This window comes from Mesocricetus auratus, unplaced genomic scaffold (assembly GCF_017639785.1).
Source record: "Mesocricetus auratus isolate SY011 unplaced genomic scaffold, BCM_Maur_2.0 Super-Scaffold_100022, whole genome shotgun sequence".
NCBI lineage: Eukaryota > Metazoa > Chordata > Mammalia > Rodentia > Cricetidae > Mesocricetus > Mesocricetus auratus.
In genome coordinates this window covers 6,762,826-6,781,676 of record NW_024429203.1, presented here as the reverse complement: position 1 = coordinate 6,781,676, position 18,851 = coordinate 6,762,826, and the positions used below count along the sequence as shown (strand labels likewise).

Below are 18,851 nucleotides of genomic sequence, written 5' to 3'. Positions count from 1 at the left end.
AGATATTTTATTAACCATAAGTCACTGATTATAGAAAAGGGTATATGTCTATAGCTAAAATAGACATTTTTGTTTCTAAATGCTTACCCTGTCTGGAATTGTCTTGTACACGGGAAGCAGGGTGTGATTCCAAGTTGAAAATGGGATTCTGCTGTCCACAGCTGTGCTTAATAGGAGCCGATGTAGTTCCTGTCACAGTGTCCGTACAAGACAGGATAGCCTGGGGAAAGGTAAGGCAGAAAGGTCCACAGAGGAGGTAAAAATTCAGATTAAGCTTTTATGAAAATGTTTAATATTTAAAGGGAAACTGTTTTGCAGAAAAAGTCAGGGGAGGGAGTACAAGATTTGTGTGGGCAGTGTTGACATTTGTGTTCATTGAGGCTTGGGGTTGCATGAAACAAACTATGTTAAATGCAGACAGAATAGTGTGTGTGTGTGTGTGTGTGTGTGTGTGTGTGTGATGTTCACGTGTGAGCACCACTTTGTGTGTCAGTTCTTTCCTTCCACCACAAGGGGCTCCAGGAATCAGACAGATGGAGCTTGTACAGGAAGCATTTTTACCCACTGAGCAACCTCACCAGTTCCAAATCAATCCATTCTTGAGAATATTCAAAATTGCTGGGCATTGTTGGCACACGCCTTTAATCCCAGCACTCGGGAGGCAGAGGCAGGCGGATCTCTGAGAGTTCAAGACCAACCTGGACTACAGAGCAAGTTCCAGGACAGCCTCCAAAACAATACAGAGAAACCCTGTCCCGAAAACCAAAAAAAAAAAAAAAAAAAGAATATTCAAAATTGCTAAAGTGTGGGAGTCTCTTATCCTGTACTTGGAAACAGAGGGAAGAGGAACCTGGTTGTTTGGAGTCCTTGTTATTAACCAGTCTGTTTGCTGGCATTGCTGTGGTTCCTGTACCTCCTCAGAGCAGTGACAATGCTATCTATCTTGATGCCTTTGAGATTATGGTTATTGAAAAGTACATGCTGTGGGACAGAAATGATAGAACACAAGTTTGATTCCCAGTGCCCACATCAGGCATCTGACAACTACCTGTAACTACAGCTTCTGTAACTCTGGTCCTCTGGGCACCTGGACTCATGTGCACTTTCCCTCACACAAACACATGTGAAATACACATAATTAGAATTCAAAACAAAACATGCAAACAGTCCTTTAATCCTAGCAGTCAGAAGGCTAGAGCAGGGTGATTGCTGTGGATTCAAGTGCAGCCTGGACTCCCTCCAGAATGAGTGGCCCTAGTTTGAATTGGCAATGTAGCTCACTTAACTAGTGAGCAGGGCCCCTTAGGGTTCCACCTCTAGCAGTGAAATAGTTCTTACTGTCATCTTCAGCTATTACTAAGAAATTTCATATTTCTAATCATCTAGCAAGCAAGTGGTCAATGAACTTTTAACTAATTCCCATCATTGTTCTAGCTCATAAGTAAAAGCAAAAATACCAGAGCAATAGTCACTGTTCTTTGAGAAACACTCATGGTAAGGCCAGGTATACAGTAAGGCATTCAAGTTTGGGGTCTAGGAAAATGCATCACTGAAGGAATTGAGACAATGCTGTGGGTTGAATTGTATCCCCCCTCAAATAATTCCGAGCATCTTGGCATGAAATCTAATTTGGCAGCTATAACTAGTTAAAGCAGGGTGATGAAGTCTGCTGTAGGGTAGACCTATAAAACAGTGTAACAACTTAATGAATCATGCGAAGACTCAGGTCCAAAGATGCCACTGAAGCTGTCACAAGAAGCCAGAACAGGTGCATGGGACAGGTTGGCCCTCACAGCTCTCAAGACAAGAAACAGACTTGTGACATTCTGATCTAGAACTCGTAAAATGTTTGCTGGCTAAGCCTCCCGACCTGTGGTAATTTGTTATGGCTTCTTAGCTGAGTCATAGGATCACCGTCATTGAAATCTTGTGCAGCAATATGTTGGAACACTTTCTCAAACAGCAGAGTAGGGCTGAGGCCATAGCTCAGTGGTTTGCTTAGTAAGCCATTTGTTCCACAGCATCAAAAAAATAATAGTATATTTCCCAATACTAACAATAAGAAACTGGGAAGGAAAGGTTTTTTTGGGGGGAGGGGTTTTGAGACAGGGTTTCTCTGTGGCTTTGGAGGCGGTCCTAGAGCTAGCTCTTATAGACCAGGTTGGTCTTCAACTCTCAGAGATCCGCTGCCTCTGCCTCCCAAGGGCTGGGATTAAAGATGTTTGCCATTTAAAATGTCCCCAAACATTTACATTTAACTACAAATGTAAAAGATACACAGGTCCTCTCTACTGAATATTTTTAACAATGCTATGAAAAATTTTAAAGTTGTAGACAAAAATCTCATTGTTAACATTAAGGTTTGCCTTTTAGTTCATCTGCACAATAGCTGAATCAATGCAGTTCAAAAATCACAGATTGTATGTACAGTGGGGGCGGGGATTGTTGAAAATAGAATGTGACAAACTTATTCTAAAAGTATAGAAATACAGGACCTAGATATGTCCATTGCTGAATATTTACTACTAACTATTCAATTTGCTTTTGAATAATAAGTAAAAGAGTTAAGTTGAAGATCTTAAAAGGATCTATTTCATCTTATGTGTATGGGTGTTTTGCCTACATCTATGTATGTGCGCATGACTGCTTAGTGCCTGTGGAAGCCAGAAGAAGGTATTGGTTTCCCTGGAACTGGAGCTAGCATGAGGGTGCTGGAAACTGAACCTGAGCAGCAAGTACTCCTAACCACTGAGCCATCTTGGAGCTCTCTGAGAGTTCCTAAAGTTGAAGATCTTAATTTTTACGACTTAGTTTAAAATTACAGTAATCAGCCAGGGAGGGGTAGGGGATGGGGGCATACGCCTTTAATCTCAGACTTTGGGAGCCAGAGGCAAGTGGATCTCTGAGTTTGAGGCCAGCCTGGTCTACAGAGCAAATTTTAGGACAGCCAGGGCTACACAAAAGAATCCTGTCTTGGAAAAAAGTTACACCAATCAAGATAGTCTTGGTATGTAAGGTGCCTGCCACCAAGCCTGGTAACGAGTTTATTCCCCAGGACCCATGTGGTAGATGAAGAGAACCAGTTCCTACAAATTGTCCTCTGACCTCTCTGTTACACACACACACACACACACACACACACACACACACACACACGCACGCACGCACACACACGGAGAGGAGGAGAGATTTCTGATGAGAGGTAAAAGCCATTCAATAGGTAAATGGTTGGTTTTTTATAAATGGTGCTAGAAGAACTTCACCTCCATTAAGGTGGGGTGGGGCACTTTTGCCACTACCTCACACCATACACAAACGATGTTTCAAGAAGGCTCTGCATTAAAAGTTCAAATCAAATGCCTGTGACCACAGTCCATCCCAGCTTTCCAACCCATTCAAATCCCATGCTGCCCCTCCCATCCAGGGAGACCCTTGTGCTCAGCCTCTTGGTACAACCCACTTGACCTGTCCTGTGTGAGGTCAGAGACCCACAACTCCATTCTTTAGCCCATCACTAGACACTGTGAGTTAACTAGCCAAGCCAGGATGACCTCAGGTCACACTACTCAAAAATTTTCTACAGGACAGAACTTCACCCAACCAGCCAAGATAAGTTAAGCTGGGGTAACAGCGAACACCAAAACCAAACATTCAACACAGGTCTGTAAAAAACTGTAAGGTCACAGAGCCAGGATAGTCCTCAAAATGAGAAGACAAAGAATGTCTGTCACATCACAGGACTTCTCAGCTATAAGACAACCTTCTAGGAGCCAAGGTATATAGGAATGTAAGATACCACAGAAGGAACACAGGGGTGAGGGGTTCTACTCTGGAGTACTGTCTAGTTTTGCAATTAGAAGTTTACTTTAAGGCAGTGGTTCTCAACCTTCCCAGTGCTGTAACCCTTGAATACACTTCCTCAGGTTGTGGTGACCTCCAAACAAAATTACTTTTGTTGCCACTTCATAACAGTGATTTTGCTACCATTATGAGTTGCAATGTGAATATCTGATGTGACCGCAATGAAAGGGTCATTCAACCCTCCTGCAAAGGGGTTGCAACTCACAGGTTGAGAACCGCTGCTCTAAGGTGAGGTCTGGGAATAGAACTTGATATTCTGAATTCCAGCCTAACAGAAAGGACAGCTTACCATAGCATAACCTATTTCCTGCAGAACACTGCAAGCTTTCCCACAGAAAGAAAAGAATAAAAGCCAAGGACCCAATCTGCTGATGTGTAAATCCCAACAACAAAAAAGACAACTTTTTCCTCCAAAAACTATCGGCTCCACAGTGGAAAGGATGTATATGAGATCGCAGGCAAAGAATTTTATAAAGCAGCTGCAAATGTACAGAAATAAGCAGCTGATGGGGATAAGGAAGGTAGTACAGGCTAGAGAGGAAAAGATTAGAAACACTGGGAAAAAACTGAAATATTGGAGATGAAAATTTCAAAAAATAGCTCAATGGAAAGCCCTATCAATAGATTAGAAGATGAGATTGGCAGAATTTGGGAGTTTAAGACAAGGTGGAAGAATTGGAACTTTTAGTTAAAGGAATTAATTTTTTTAAAAAGTATGAGTGGACCGTGTGAAATCTGGTATATCATGAGAAAGGCAAATCTACAAATATGGGCATAGAAGTACAAGAACTCTATTTCCAAGGCATGGAAAGTATGCTCAATGCAATCATAACAGAAAATTCTGTAAATCTGGGGAAAGAGGGACCCATCCAGGTATAAGCAGTTTTTACAGCATACCAAAGAGACAGGGCCACAGTAAAAACTCCACACCATATCATAGCTTAAACATTAGATATACTGAGTAAAGGTTATGAAAGCTGCAAAAGAGAAACACCAGGCTCACCAAAATATCAGCGGAGTGCTCACAGAAACTCTCAAGGACCACAGCTGTGAATCCAAAGTGACACACACAGCAAAACTACCATGTGTGAGGGAGAAAGAAAAACATACCATAAGGGTAGACTAAAAGAATTTATAGCCACCAAGCCAGCTCCACCACATATGCTGGAAGGAATTCTTTGAAATAAAAAAAGACATGTGTATTCAAAAAAAAAAAAGATGATGATAGGACAGTAATAAGAAAACAAACCAAAGACTGCAAAACACACCTTTCAGTACTATTTTGCATTTTATGCTTCCAAAACAGAAGACATACTAGAAGATTAAATGAGAAAATAGGATCCCTATTTTCCTCTGAAAAGCTCATCTAGCCATCAAAGATAGAGGGTTCCTTCAGGTGAAAGGATGTGCAAAAGTATTTAAGCAAATGGAACCAGTAAACAAACAGGTATTGTATTAGTTTCATGTTTCTGTGATTAAAATGTCATAATTACTGAAACAAAGAAGGAAGTGCCTTTTTAGGCTTACAGCTTCAGAAGGTTAGAGTAGTTGATGGCAGAGCAGAGGTGGCAGGTGTGGAAGCTGGGACAGCAAGCTGAGCGCTCACATCTTGAGCTGGAAAGAAGTGTAGGTAGTGAATTAGGAATGAGGAAAGTCTCTAAGCTCTCAAAGCCTCCTAAGGTGACACATTCTCTCCATCAATCTGACACCTCCTAAGCCTCCCCAAACAGCACCACCAGCTAGGGGGCACACATTGAAGTGCTCTGTACTACGGGGGGCATCTCATTCTGGCCGCCACTTAACCACTATTCTAATATCTGACAAAACAGACTTCAAGAAATAAAGATTACTTTATACTGATGGAATAATTCAAGAAGAGGACATTACAACTCTAAGCTTGCACATGCCATGCACAGGTGCTCCCAAATGTCGTAAAACTAGTACTGCTACTACTACAAATTAATGTAACAGAGCAATTGATAGTAGGTGATGTTAATACCTCAGTTTCACCAATAGGTCAAACCAAAAACAAAGAGAAACATTGGCATTAAAGGGCACCACATTATGAGTACTTAAAACTCATTTGTAGATTCCATAAAATATGCATTCTTCTTAGCAGTCCATGACACATAAGCTAAAACAGGTCATGTTAGGAAAAATAACAAGTCTCAACAAGTATAGGAAAATTGAAATACTTGTACTCTCTCTCTCTCTCTCTGACCAGTTAGAAATCAGCAAAAGAGTCAATAAACTTGTGGAAATTAAACAACATACTGTTGAATGACAACTGAGTCATTAAAGAAACCAAGACAGAAATTTAAAAGGTCCCAGAATTCAATAACAGAAATACAACATAGAAAATCCTATGGGCTACAATGCAGGCAATTCAGTCCTAAGGGGTAAATTTGTAGCTCTAAGTGCCTGCATTACAAAATGAGAGCTCTTAAATAAATAATGGCATATGCACGTTAAGGCTGTGGAAAAGCAAGGGCAAACCAAACCCAAAAGTAGTATGTAGGAAGAAATAAAGACCAAGGGAGAAATTGATGAAATAGAATGAAAACAACTAAATAAAACAAAAAACAAAGGATTAATGAGGGCTGGTAAGGTTGCTCAGTGAGTAAAGGCATTTGCCAAGAGTCCCAACCTGAGTCCAGTCCCCGGGACCCAGATGGTGGAAGATGAGACCCAAGTCCTTCAAGGTGTCTGACCTAAATATGTGTACCATATATAGGTTTACCCTCACACATAAACACACATACACACAAATAGAAAATTTTAATGAATCAATGAAAAAAGTTCTTTGAAAAGAAACAAAATAGACAACCCTTAGACAAATTAACCAAAAGAAATAGAATACTCATTAAGGTTAGAAGTGAAAAGGGAGGCAATATAACAGATACCAAGGACATTCAGAATATCATAATGACATACCTTAAAAAACCTCACTCTACAAAATTGAAAATCTAAAACAAACTAATAAATTTCTAGATGCACATGCCAAAATTAAACCAAGATGAGCTAAATCATTTAAACAAGCCTGTAACAAACAAGATAAAAGCAGTAATAAAATTAACTTCTATTTAAAACTCCCAGTCCCTATACATTCTCTGCAGAATTCTATTGAACCTTTAAAGAAGAAATAAGATCAGTGCTCACCGAGATATTCTGCAAAGCAGAAAAGGAAGGGATGCTTCCAGATTCACTCATGAAATCAGCTTTACATGGATAGCTAAGCCAGATAAAGACACAACAAAAAACTAGACTAATCTCCCAATGAACAAAGATACAAACAAACAAAAAACATAATTCTTGCAAACCAAGGAAGCATCAAAAACGATCACAATCATGATTGAATTGGCTTCATTCCTGAGTTTTAGGGAAGGTTCAACATACATAAATCAATACATGTAATTCAATACATAAAAGTACTCAAGAGATAGAAAGCATACACTTATTTTAATAGATGCAGAGAAGTTCTTGACAAAATCAATATTTGTGGTGCAGGCTTTTAATCATAGCCCTGAGGAGTCATACGCAGGTAGATCTATGTGAGTTTGAGGCCAGGCTAGTCTACATATTAAGTTCCATAAGTATACAAGATATACGTATAAGTACAGGTTTAAGTGGCAATATAGTCACCACAGTCACTTGGGAAATAAAGCCAACGATTGACAAATAGGACCTATGAACTTAAAAAAAGCTTCTGTACAGCAAAGGAAGCTGCCAATCAAGTGAAGAGGCAATATACAGGAGAAAATTGTTGCCATTAAAACCACCCAAAGGTGTGTGTGTGTGTGTGTGTGTGTGTGTGTGTGTGTGTGTGTAAAACAATAACTAAAAGGCCATGGATTTGAGAGGAAGCAAGGCAGAGGGGTGGAGGTGACAAAGGAGGGGTTGGAAGGAGGAAAGGAAGGAGAAAAGTGTAATTATAATTTAATTTTAAAATATCTACAGCCGAAAAAAACTTTCTATTTAAGTGCTGTCCTGGTTTTTGTGTTTGTTTGGTTTGTTTTTGTCAACTTGACATAAACTAGATTTATCTTGGGGAAGGAGCCTGGATGCCTCCATCAGATTGCCTGTAGACAAATTTGTAGGGCATTTTGATTAATTGTTGAAGTGGGAAGACCCATCTCACTGTGGAGGGGGGGTACCCCTGGGCAGTTGGTCCTGGGATATGGAAGACAGCAAACTGAGCAAGCCTTGGAGGAAGCCAGAAAGCAGCATTTCCCCTTGGCTTCGGCTTCAGTTCCTGCCTCTAGGTTCCTACACTGAGTCCCTTAGTGAAGGCTATTATAAAGAAAATGGGCCAGTAAGAGTAAAATCACTTGTGAAGCCTGATGACCTGAATTTATTCCTTGGGATCCACATAGTGAAAAGATAGAACTGACTCTCACTTGTCCTCTAACCTTTACACACATGCTGTGACATGTACCCGCACACATTCACACACAAAATTAATTAATTTATAAAAGTAATACACTTACTTCAAAAAGAAAACATGGCAGCAAGCACTGGTCAGGATATAGGGGAAGGGGAACCTTTATGGTTGGGGTGGAAATTGATGTAGCCGCTCTGACAATCAGTGTAGACATTTCTTAAAAAGCCAAAAGTAGAACTACCATATAACTCTGCTATACTATTCCTGGCCATTTACCTAAAGGGCTCTATACCTTATGGCAGAGATACCTGTATAAACATGTTTCCTGCTTCTCGATTCAATCAGTCTAGATAGATGTTCACCAACTGATGAATAAATACAGACAATGGGAGCACGCGTGCAGGCACACACACACACACACACATTGGAATTCACTAGTAGAGAAAAATGAGGGGGATGGGGGAGGAGGGGAGTGAGAGGAAGCTGGGATTGACGTGTGAAGCAAGCTTGTTTCTAATGTAAAGAAAAAAAAGAAAATAAAAAGAAAAATGAAATCTGCAGGAAAATGAATTGAACTGCAAAATTCCATGCTGAGTTAGGTAACCCAGGTCCAGGTTCACAAAGACAAATACAGTTGTTCTCTCATATGTAGATTGGATTTTGAAGTTTTAGACTTTGGTGTTTTAAGTTGGAATAAACATCTGTAGAGGCCAGGAAACAAGAAAAGATACTTGAGAGGTGTGTGTGTGTGTGTGTGTGTGTGTGTGTGTGTGTGTAAAATACTTTTTAGGGGGAGCAGTAAAACACATAATGTGGGAATCAGGGTGGGGGCAGGAAGGTTTGCACAGGAAACGGTGGGAAGGTAGGGGCGGGGTGTACCAAGGCAGAGGATATTTAGAAGGGCCATATGGAAGTCTACTGCTTTGTAAGCAGAATGAAAGCTATAAAAGAGCAAAAAGGAATTTGAGCATAGGTGCCATGGGTGAATGGTGCTGTCCCCAGAAGTCATAGGTTTTCGTTTGTTTGTTGTTTTAAATGAGGATCCCAGTGCCAGGCGTGGGATACTTCCCTGTCAGACCCCAGAGGTTTCAAAACAATACAGGGTATGGCCACCGCTCTCTGATCCCCAGAACTAGGTGATTTGACTCTATCGTTGAGAACTCCACGCACTTTGAATATAGGACACAGAGAAATAAGCTGTAACTGAGCTGGAAGTTGCTGTTAGCATTCATGGAGCCTGAGGATGCTAACGCATATTGTTGGTGAAAAGTGCATCAGCAGTCTTGCCTAGCTGTGAATGCTGCATGTTGTAGTATCACCCTTCCAGGCAGGATATCCCCACTGGTGCAGTGAGGGGGGGGGGTTAAAGAATGGAATGTGAAGCTAAGCATGATGGCACATGCCTTTAGTCTCAGCACTGAGGAAGCAAAAGCTCCTGGAACCCAGTTTCAGAGAGGGAGGAGTGACAGACAGAGGGGCCAAGACCACGCTGGGAAAACCCACAGAACAAATGGGAACTCATGGACCCCAGTCTGACCTCTGGAGAACCAACATAGGACTGAACCAGGCCCCCTGAACCTGCGTGTCAGCTAGGAGCACTGGGCAGTCTATGGGGTCTCTGGCAGTGGAACCAGGATGTATCCCTAGTGTAGCAACAGACTTTGGGAGCCCATTTCCCATTGAGGGATACTCTCTTAGCCTAGATACACAGGGGAGGGCCTAGGCCCTGCCCTAAATGACTTGACAGATTTTGATGATCCCTCAGGGAAGGCCTCACCTTCCCTGGGGAATGGATGGGAGGTCGTGGGGGGGGGGATGGGAGGATGGGAGGGAGAGGGAACTGGGGTTGATATGTAAAATAAGATTGTTTCTAATTTAAATAAAATTTATATAAAAAAGAGGTGTGAGTAACTCTGTTTCTTTTTCTTTATTTATTTTTTGTTGTTGTTTTGTTTGTTTCTTTTGTCTAAGAGCCCCAGCTGTCTTGGAACTTGCTTTGTAAACCAGGCTGGCCTCAGACTCACAGAGATCTTCCTGCATCTGCTTCCCAGGGATTAAAGGTGTGCCCCACCACTGCCCTGTAGCTCTGTGTTTCTCATAATAGGCATTTAGGTACTGCTGTTGCTATTTTTTTAATTAATTTTTTCTTTGCCCCATAGGTGACTAAAATCAGTATAAAGCCTGAGAACTCTGTACCTTGTGTTGGTCTTGCCTTTGGGTCAGATCCTACCTGATTCTGAATAGGCATTTTAACCACTGAGTATCTGTCTAACTTATTACACACACACACACACACACACACACACACACACACACACACACACACTTACGCACGCACGCAGGTACCTATGGAGAGCAGAAGAGAGTGTGAGATCTCCTGAAGCTAGAATTACAGGCAATTGTGAGTTGTCTGATATGTGTACTGGGAACTGACCTCTGATCCACTGGAAGAGCAGCAAGAACTCTTCACCGAAGTGTCTCTCAAGATCGTATTTCACAGTCTGTCAAGGCTGAATGCACAGAGGAAATCCATTGTCCTAAGGCTGTAGTCAGAGTCCAAGAGGACAGACTACTCCCGGCTGATGGCAATCACCACAACGTGGAGGCTGTTCCCTGAAGCATAGATCCATTTTCTGAGAACAGTTTGTGACTTCCCTCCCCCTCCACCCTAACAATAACAACTTCTGGATTATCTTGCTTAACCAGCACTGAGAAATTCACTGCTCGCTGGGAATTACAGTCTGAGGACTGCGTAATTCTGCATGCTTCTTACCCTTTGCTCCCGTCCTACCTCATCTTAAACGTGAAGCCTTAATAACCCGGCATGTTGACTAAATCTCTTCTGTATGCTTTTCCTCATTGTCCCCTTTATTAATGCTGTTTGTTTGTTTATAAAGGCCAGAGCAATGGCTGCCGTGAGCTAGTCAAGAGGGACAGAACCAGGACTTTTGTCCTAAAATTCTGGCTACAATATTGTAAAATGTGCTTGTAAGATGGCTCAGTGTGCTAGAAGTAGGGGCACACATCTTTAATCCATCGCTCGGGAGGCAGAGGCAGGCAGGTCTCTGTAAATTCAAGGCCAGCCTGGTCTACAGAGCGGAATTCCAGACCAGTCTGGGCCACACATTGAGACCCTGTCTCTCTGTCTCTCTGTGCCTCTGTCACCATCTCTCTTTTTCTTTTGGCTCAGTGAGTGATGCCCACCATCAAACCTGACAACCTGCATTTACTCCCTAGGACCCATAGGTTGGAAGAAGATTGGTGACTCTTGCAAGTTGTCCTCTGATCTACACACGGACATACGAGTATATGCGCGCACGCGCACACGCGCGCACACACATGCACACATGCACACACATGCACATTAGATAGATAAGTAAATATGTAAATAAAAATAAAATAAATAAATGTTTTTATGCTGGGCGACAGTGGTGTTTGCCTTTAATCCCAGCACTCGGGAGGCAGAGGCAGGGAGATCTCTGTAAGTCTGAGGACATCCTGGTCTACAGAGTGAGTTCCAGGACAGCTAGAGCTGTTACACAGAGAAACCGCTTTTCAGAAGGAAAAAAGTCAGTTCTTCGGCTGGAGCTGTAAACCAGCAGCAGTGTCACCGACACCAGGAACTCAGTGGTGTCAGCACTACAACCTTGTGCTCCCCATGGAAAGGAATTTCAGGATAACCCTGAGAAAAGTAAAGTTAGTGAGTTTATTATTTAAACAGGAGACAAGACGCGCTTGAGAGTCAGGTGCAGGCAATAGGAGAATTCACCTAAGTGCCTTGGCAGTCAGAGATAGGAAGCTGATTAATGTGTGTCTAAGTTTAGATATTAGGGAAAGTACATGTCAGTATAGTCTTTGCTTAGCCACAGAATTCTCTTCTAAGACAGATTTTCTTTTGCACGTATACTGTATAGGTTTGCTGGTAGTAGTGGGGATAAAACATCTAAAAAGTGATCCTTACAATTCTGCTAGAAATGACAGTGACAAATTGAAAGTACAATGGTAAATATATTTACTAGACTAGGACAAATATACCAAATATTTAATTTAAAATGAAAAAAATGTATTTGTTTCTTTGAGTTTTTGAGACAGGGTCTCTCTATGTAGCTTTGACTGCTCCTGGAACTCACTGTGTAGACCAAGCTGGCTTCAAGTTCACAGAGATCTTCCTGCCTCTGCCTTCTGAGTGCTGCGATTAAATACATGGTTAACACGGCTTTTTATTTTATTATTTTTAAATGTGTGTGGGTGATCTGTCTGCATGTGTATCTGTGCATCACTTTTGTGCCTGATATTCACAGAGGCCAGAAGATGGTTTCACATCCCTTGAAATTGGGGTTATAGATGGCTGTGAACTGCCATGTGGATGTGGGAATTGAAACTAGGTCTTCTGGAGGAGCACTTGGTGCTCTTAATTGCTGACCCATCTCTCCAGCCACTGGAAAATATTGAGTGAAAAAAGTTTAAAAAAAATATGTTGCTAGCAGAGATGGATGTAGCAGGCATATTCTCTCAAAGAACTGCTTAACCAGACTCCAGTTAAAGGAAATCACTTAGTCTTATCTTTTATCCAAGTGCCATTTGTGGATGGATGACCAGGCCCCTCACTGTCTTACGTAATAAATTTTCGAGTACCAGTTGCCTTTCTTGGGACTGGCTTTTTGGAATTAAGGGCTGCCATGGGTCATTAGGATTTAAGCTCTGTTTGTATAAGACACTGAAAGTTCCTGGAGTAAGGCTACACAGGCATTCAGGATCTGATTGTTAAAGCTCTAACCAGGAGATTGGATTCAAGACATTGCCCATTAGCCATTTGGTCATCTTGAACTATCTTGCTTGTGATACTTCCCAGAAATTTCTTTGTGGCTGGGAACACCTATTCTCAAAAAACTCACAGAGAAAAAGATTTCTCCCCTCTCCTTCCCCCTCCTTTGTGTATAGAGTTCTATGTGTCCCTCAATGCCTAATTTATGTGTTGCTGGGGACAAAGCTGGGGTGTTGTGAATGTAAGCAAGTGCTATGCCCTTGAGTTATATTCCCAGCCTTCACATGAAGAAATTTATATATAATAAATGATTTGTATATTTAAGAAAAAATATTAAAAAATATTCAGGATGGAATGGCAGTATCCACATACCAATACTTACATGAGCTAAAACATGTTCAAGAATGTAAATTTTCTAATCATATGTATTTGGAAATAGGAAAAATAGAAATAAGCTAAGCATTTCTACTAAGATTCTAACACAGGAAAAAAAAGCCCTGCAAATTAAAAAAAAACTCAATAAATACTAATCCAGAAAATTGCTTCATACTTTAGTAAAATAAAGATCATAAAAGTATAGTTGACAGAACCAGTAACATAAATGACCATTCAAATTAAAGGTAGCAAGTGCAGAGGGAGGCTACAGTTACCCTGATACCCAAACCACACAAAGACACAACTAAGATTTACAGACCAATTTCCCTCATGAACATTGATGCAAAAATACTCAATAAAATACTGGCAAATGGAATCCAAGAACACATCAGAAAAATCAATCATCCACCATAACCATGTAAGATGCATTCTAGAGATGCAGCAATGGCACAACATATAAAAATCTGTCAATGTAATCCACCATATAAATAAAATGAAAAAAAAACACACGTTCATCTCATTAGATGCTGAAAAAGCCTTTGACAAAATTCAACATCCCTTCATGATAAAGGTCTTGAAGAGAATAGAGATACAAGGAACATACCTAAACATAATACAGGCAATATACAGTAACCCAACAACCAACATCAAACTAAATGGAGAGAAATTTAAAACAATTCCACTGAAATCAGGAACAAGACAAGACTGTCCACTCTCTCCATATCTCTTCAATACAGTACTTGAAATTCTAGCTACAGCAATAAGACAACAAAAGGAGATCAAGGGGATATAAATTGGAAAAGAAGTAAAACTCTTGCTATTTGCTGATGTGACCCCAAAAATTTTACCAGGGAACTCCTACAACTAACAAACATCTTCAGTAATATAGTAGGATACAAGATTAATTCAAAAATATCAGAGACCCTCCTATACACAAATGATAAATGGTCTGAGAAAGAAATCAGAGAAATAACACCCTTTCCAATAGCCACAAATAAAACATGAAATATCTTGGGATAACTCTAGCCACACAGTTAAAGACCTGTATGACAAGAACTTTAAGTCTTTGAAGAAATAAATTGAAGAAGACATAAGAAAATGGAAAGATCTCCTATGTTCTTAGATAGGTAGGATTAACATAGTAAAAATGACAATCCTACCAAAAGTAATCTACAGATTCAATGCAATCCACATCAAAATCCCAGAACAATTCTACACAGGCATTGAAATTTTCAACTTCATATGGAAAAACAAAAAAACTCAGGATAACAAAAACAATCCTGTACAATAAAGGATCATCTGGGGCATTACCATCCCTGACTTCATGTTCTATTATAGAGCTAAAATAATGAAAACAGCTTGGTATTAGAATAAAAACAAACAGGCGGATCAATGTATTCAAAGACCCTGTATATTCAAAGACCCTGATATAAATCCACATACCTATGAACACCTAATATTAACTAAGAAGCTAAAAATATAAAATGGAAAAAAGAAAGCATGTTCAACAAATGGTGCTGGTATACACATGTAGAAGAATGTAAATAGATCCATGTCTATTGACATGCACAAAACTCAAGTCCAAATGGATCAAAGACATCAGTATAAATCTATCCACACTGAGCCTAATAAAAGAGAAAGTAGGAAATACCCTTGGACACATAGGCACAGGAGACTATTTCCTAAATAGAACACCAGCAGCACAGACACTGAGAGCAACAATAAATAAATGGGACGTCTTGAAACTGAGAAGCTTCTATAAAGCAAAGAACTCAGTCAACAAGACAAAATGGCTTCCTACAGAATGGGAAAAGATCTTCACCAAACCCACATCTGACAGAGAACTGATCTCTAAAATGTACAAAGAGGGCTGGAGAGATGGCTCAGCCGTTAAAGGCTAGGCTCACAACCAAACATATAAAATGTACGAAGAACTCAAGAAACTAGACATCAAACTACCAAATAATCCAATTAAAAAACAGGGTACAGATCTAAACAGAGAATTCTCAACAGAACAATCTCAAATGGCAGAAAGACTCTTAAGGAAATAAATGCTCAACATCCTTAGTAATCAGGGAAATGCAAATCAAAACAACTCTGAGATTCCACCTGACACTGATCAGAATGGCTAAGATCAAAAGCACAGATAACAACTTACGCTGGAGAGGATGTGGAGTAAGGGGAACACTCTTCAATTGCTGGTAGGAGTGCAAACTTGTACACTTGCTGTGGAAATCAGTATGGTGCAAAATTAGTAATCACTGTATCTCAGGACTCTACAATACCACTTTTGGGCATATACCCAAAGGAGGCACACTCACACCACCAGGACATTTGCTAAACCTTGTTCATAGGAACATTATTCATAATAGTCAGAACTTGGAAACAACCTGGTTGTCCCTCAATTGAAGAATGGAAAAAGAAAATGTGATACAGTTACACAATGGAGTACTACTTGGTGGTAAGAAACAATAACATCTTGAAATTTGCAGGTAAATGGACAGAATTAGAAAAAAACATCCTGAGTGAGATAACCCAGACTCATATTTTATGTACTAACTCTTAAGTAGATATTAGGCATAAAGCAAAAAATACCCAGCCTACAGTCTACAACCCCAAAGAAGCTAGAACCCTTTTCCAGAAAGAGATGGGAGTGGATGCAGAAATCCACAACCAACCATTGGGTCAAGCTCCTGAAGTACAATTGAAGTGAGAAAGGAGTGATAATATGAACAAAGGAGTCAAGACCATGATGGGGAAACCCACAGAATCAGCTGACCTGAGCTAGTGAGACATCTTGACTGAGGTCTGACAACTGGGGATCCTACATAAGAACGAACTAGACTCATTGAATACAGGCGACAATGATGTGGTTGGGGCAAAATATGAGGCCACAGACAGTGGAGTTCAAGATCTAACACTAATGCACAAATTGACTTAGTGGAGTCCATTCTATATGGAGAGATACCTTGCTCAGCCTGGACACAGGGGTGGGGGGTGGGGAGGTGCCTTGATCCTACCTCAAGAAGATGATGGGATAGACTTAGTAGATTTCCTAGGGGAGCCCTTACCCTCTCTAAGGAGCAGATGGGGTAAGTTGGGGGAGCGAGAAGAGAGGAGGGAGGGGGAACTGGAATTGGAAAGTAAAAAAATAAATTAATAAAAAAGGAAGCAAGTGCAAATAGAAAATCAAGTGAAACAAAATGACACAAATTCCTAAAATCAATACCAAAATGAGAAAACTGAATAATGTGAAAGAAATAAAGTTGCCCTAACTAGATTTGACATGTCAGTATAATTTAAGAGTATATTGAAATTAAGCCACCTTTGGTAATGCACACCTATAATTCAAGCAGCCTTGGCTACAGAAAAAGTTTGAGGCCAGCAAGAGATCTGGTCTCAAACAATAACAACAACAAACCTGATAAAAACAAACAAACAAACAAACCCAACAACCACAGAAAAACATGTCTCTGCAAATGTCAGACCAATATAGACCATTACGTAGTATGTGACTAGACCAATCTTGTATCGAAATTAAACAAGCCTGTTAAAGCTAAATAAAGACTAACTGAAGAAAACTGAGCCCATGACGAAGACTTGCATGGTTAAAGTTTACTTGTTCTGAAATCATGCTTGCCTGCCATTTGCACACACACGCATGCATGCACTCACACACGAATGCATACGTGCATGCACATATGCATGCACACACTTGCATGTGCAAAACATGGTTCTGCCTCTGCCATGTCCAAATACAATAAGAAAATTGTAAAATATTTTTTAATCAGTGGCCCACAGTGCTTGCCCTTCAGAAATAGAAGTGTTTTTCTAATCCCATTCCCTTAAAAGTGATCATGACACCATAACCAAGTGTGAGGGCAAAGGTAACAGGAGCAGACCCAGACTTCTGCTTGTGTTGTTCAAACATATTAAACCAGCTCTGAGGTGTGCCCTTGAGGGCCCTGTAAAATGCATCTTCAAGCCAATTTAGCAGCTCTTCAGGTAATCTCTGAAATATAGTCACACCTAGCCTTAGAGATGGCAAAACTTTTCAGGCTGGGCCCAGTCTCTTGGTATCTTTCAACTCCCCTCTTTCTGCCAGGTTCTGAGTGAGAGCTACTCTGTAGGTGTATGTGCCATCTAGGAAATCTAGATGCTGCAGCACACCGAGCAGTCTCTCCCAGCGGGCTGTCCTTGGCAACTGTCAATGGGAATAGGTGTAAGCAGTACCTCTGTTTCCCAGACTGGAAAGGGGGGCTGGGAGACTAATGTAACCCAGATCTCAGACTCAGATTTGGATCCTCTCTAGCTGGATCCTGTTCCCCACACTGAGACAGTGACTAATTCCTTCCTATCCTCTTTTAAGGAACAATGTAAATTTGGCAGTATGAGTCCTAATTCCTGACTACTAAATGATATAATTTCCAACTTCTTTGTTTTGGAGCAGTTTTGTTTATTTGTTTTTGTTTGTGTTGGACTCTTGCAGTGTTTTCCAAGGATTTTTCTCATTCTGAGTAAGGGAGCTTCACTGAGCTGTCCCCCGCCTCCCACTCCTCACCTGTGACTCCAAACTGTACATGAAGCTGTTGCTTTGTGAAACAGACTGCTTGCATCTCTTTTCCTGGATTGCAATCCTAACTAGAACAAATAAATATGTTCTTTCATCCCATAAATGTAATACCTTCTTTTATCTCAACTAGGTAACTCTCAGTCTCCTTGAACAAGGATCCAGAAGGTGCCTGCTGTTGTTGTTTCCTTTGTGTTTTTCTTTTCAGGCCGGGGTGGGGGTTGAGATAGGATCTCACTATGTAGCTCAGATTGGTCTTACAACTTTAGTGATTCATTCTCCTCCTCCCAAGTACTGAGCATGACCAAGCACACTCAGTTCTTGCTTTTCCTTTATTTATTCATTTAGCATCCCAGGACTTGGTTCTGGGAATGTGGGTCTTCTCCATCTTCACACTTACCCTTAAAAAATGTTTGAATCCATTTTTTTCATTTATCACTACCACTTTTGTGCTCATGACTTATGTGTTCTTGTCTCAGCCTACCTCCAGGTTTTCCTGTAAGTCTTAAAGGCATGTTCAACTCACATAAAAAATTTAGCTCCTGTCATTTTGTTATTGTTGTTTATGGGAGTGTGTGTGTGTGTTTCTTTTTTGGATTATGCTGGTATGAGATTATTTATTTCCTGTGTTTTGTGTTTTCATGGGTGTAGTTGACCCCCTTGGGTTGAAGTTTTCATTCTAGTACCTTCTGTAGGGTTGGATTTGTGGATGGATACTGTTTAAATTTAATTTTATTATGAAATATCTTGTTTTCTCCATATACAGGCTATGGTGATTGAAAGTTTTGCTGGGTATAGTAGCCTGGATTAGCATCTATGGACTCTTAGTCCACAAGGCATCTATTTAGGCTCCTCTGGCTTTTAGAGTCTCCATTGAGAAGTCAGGTGTAATTCTAATA

General features: G+C 40.6%; 1 protein-coding gene across 1 annotated transcript in view; it reads right to left on the bottom strand.

The window, feature by feature from the left end:
* Thyn1 (thymocyte nuclear protein 1) overlaps positions 1-10,874 on the bottom strand; it is a 36,766-nt gene extending 25,892 nt beyond the window's left edge. The window contains exons 1-2 of the mRNA XM_040729709.1: positions 10,677-10,874; positions 88-220 (exon numbers count right to left, since the gene is read on the bottom strand). The gene's annotated coding sequence lies outside the window, so the exon portion shown is untranslated. The remainder of the gene's footprint in view (positions 1-87; positions 221-10,676) is intronic.
* Positions 10,875-18,851: the final 7,977 nt, after the last annotated feature.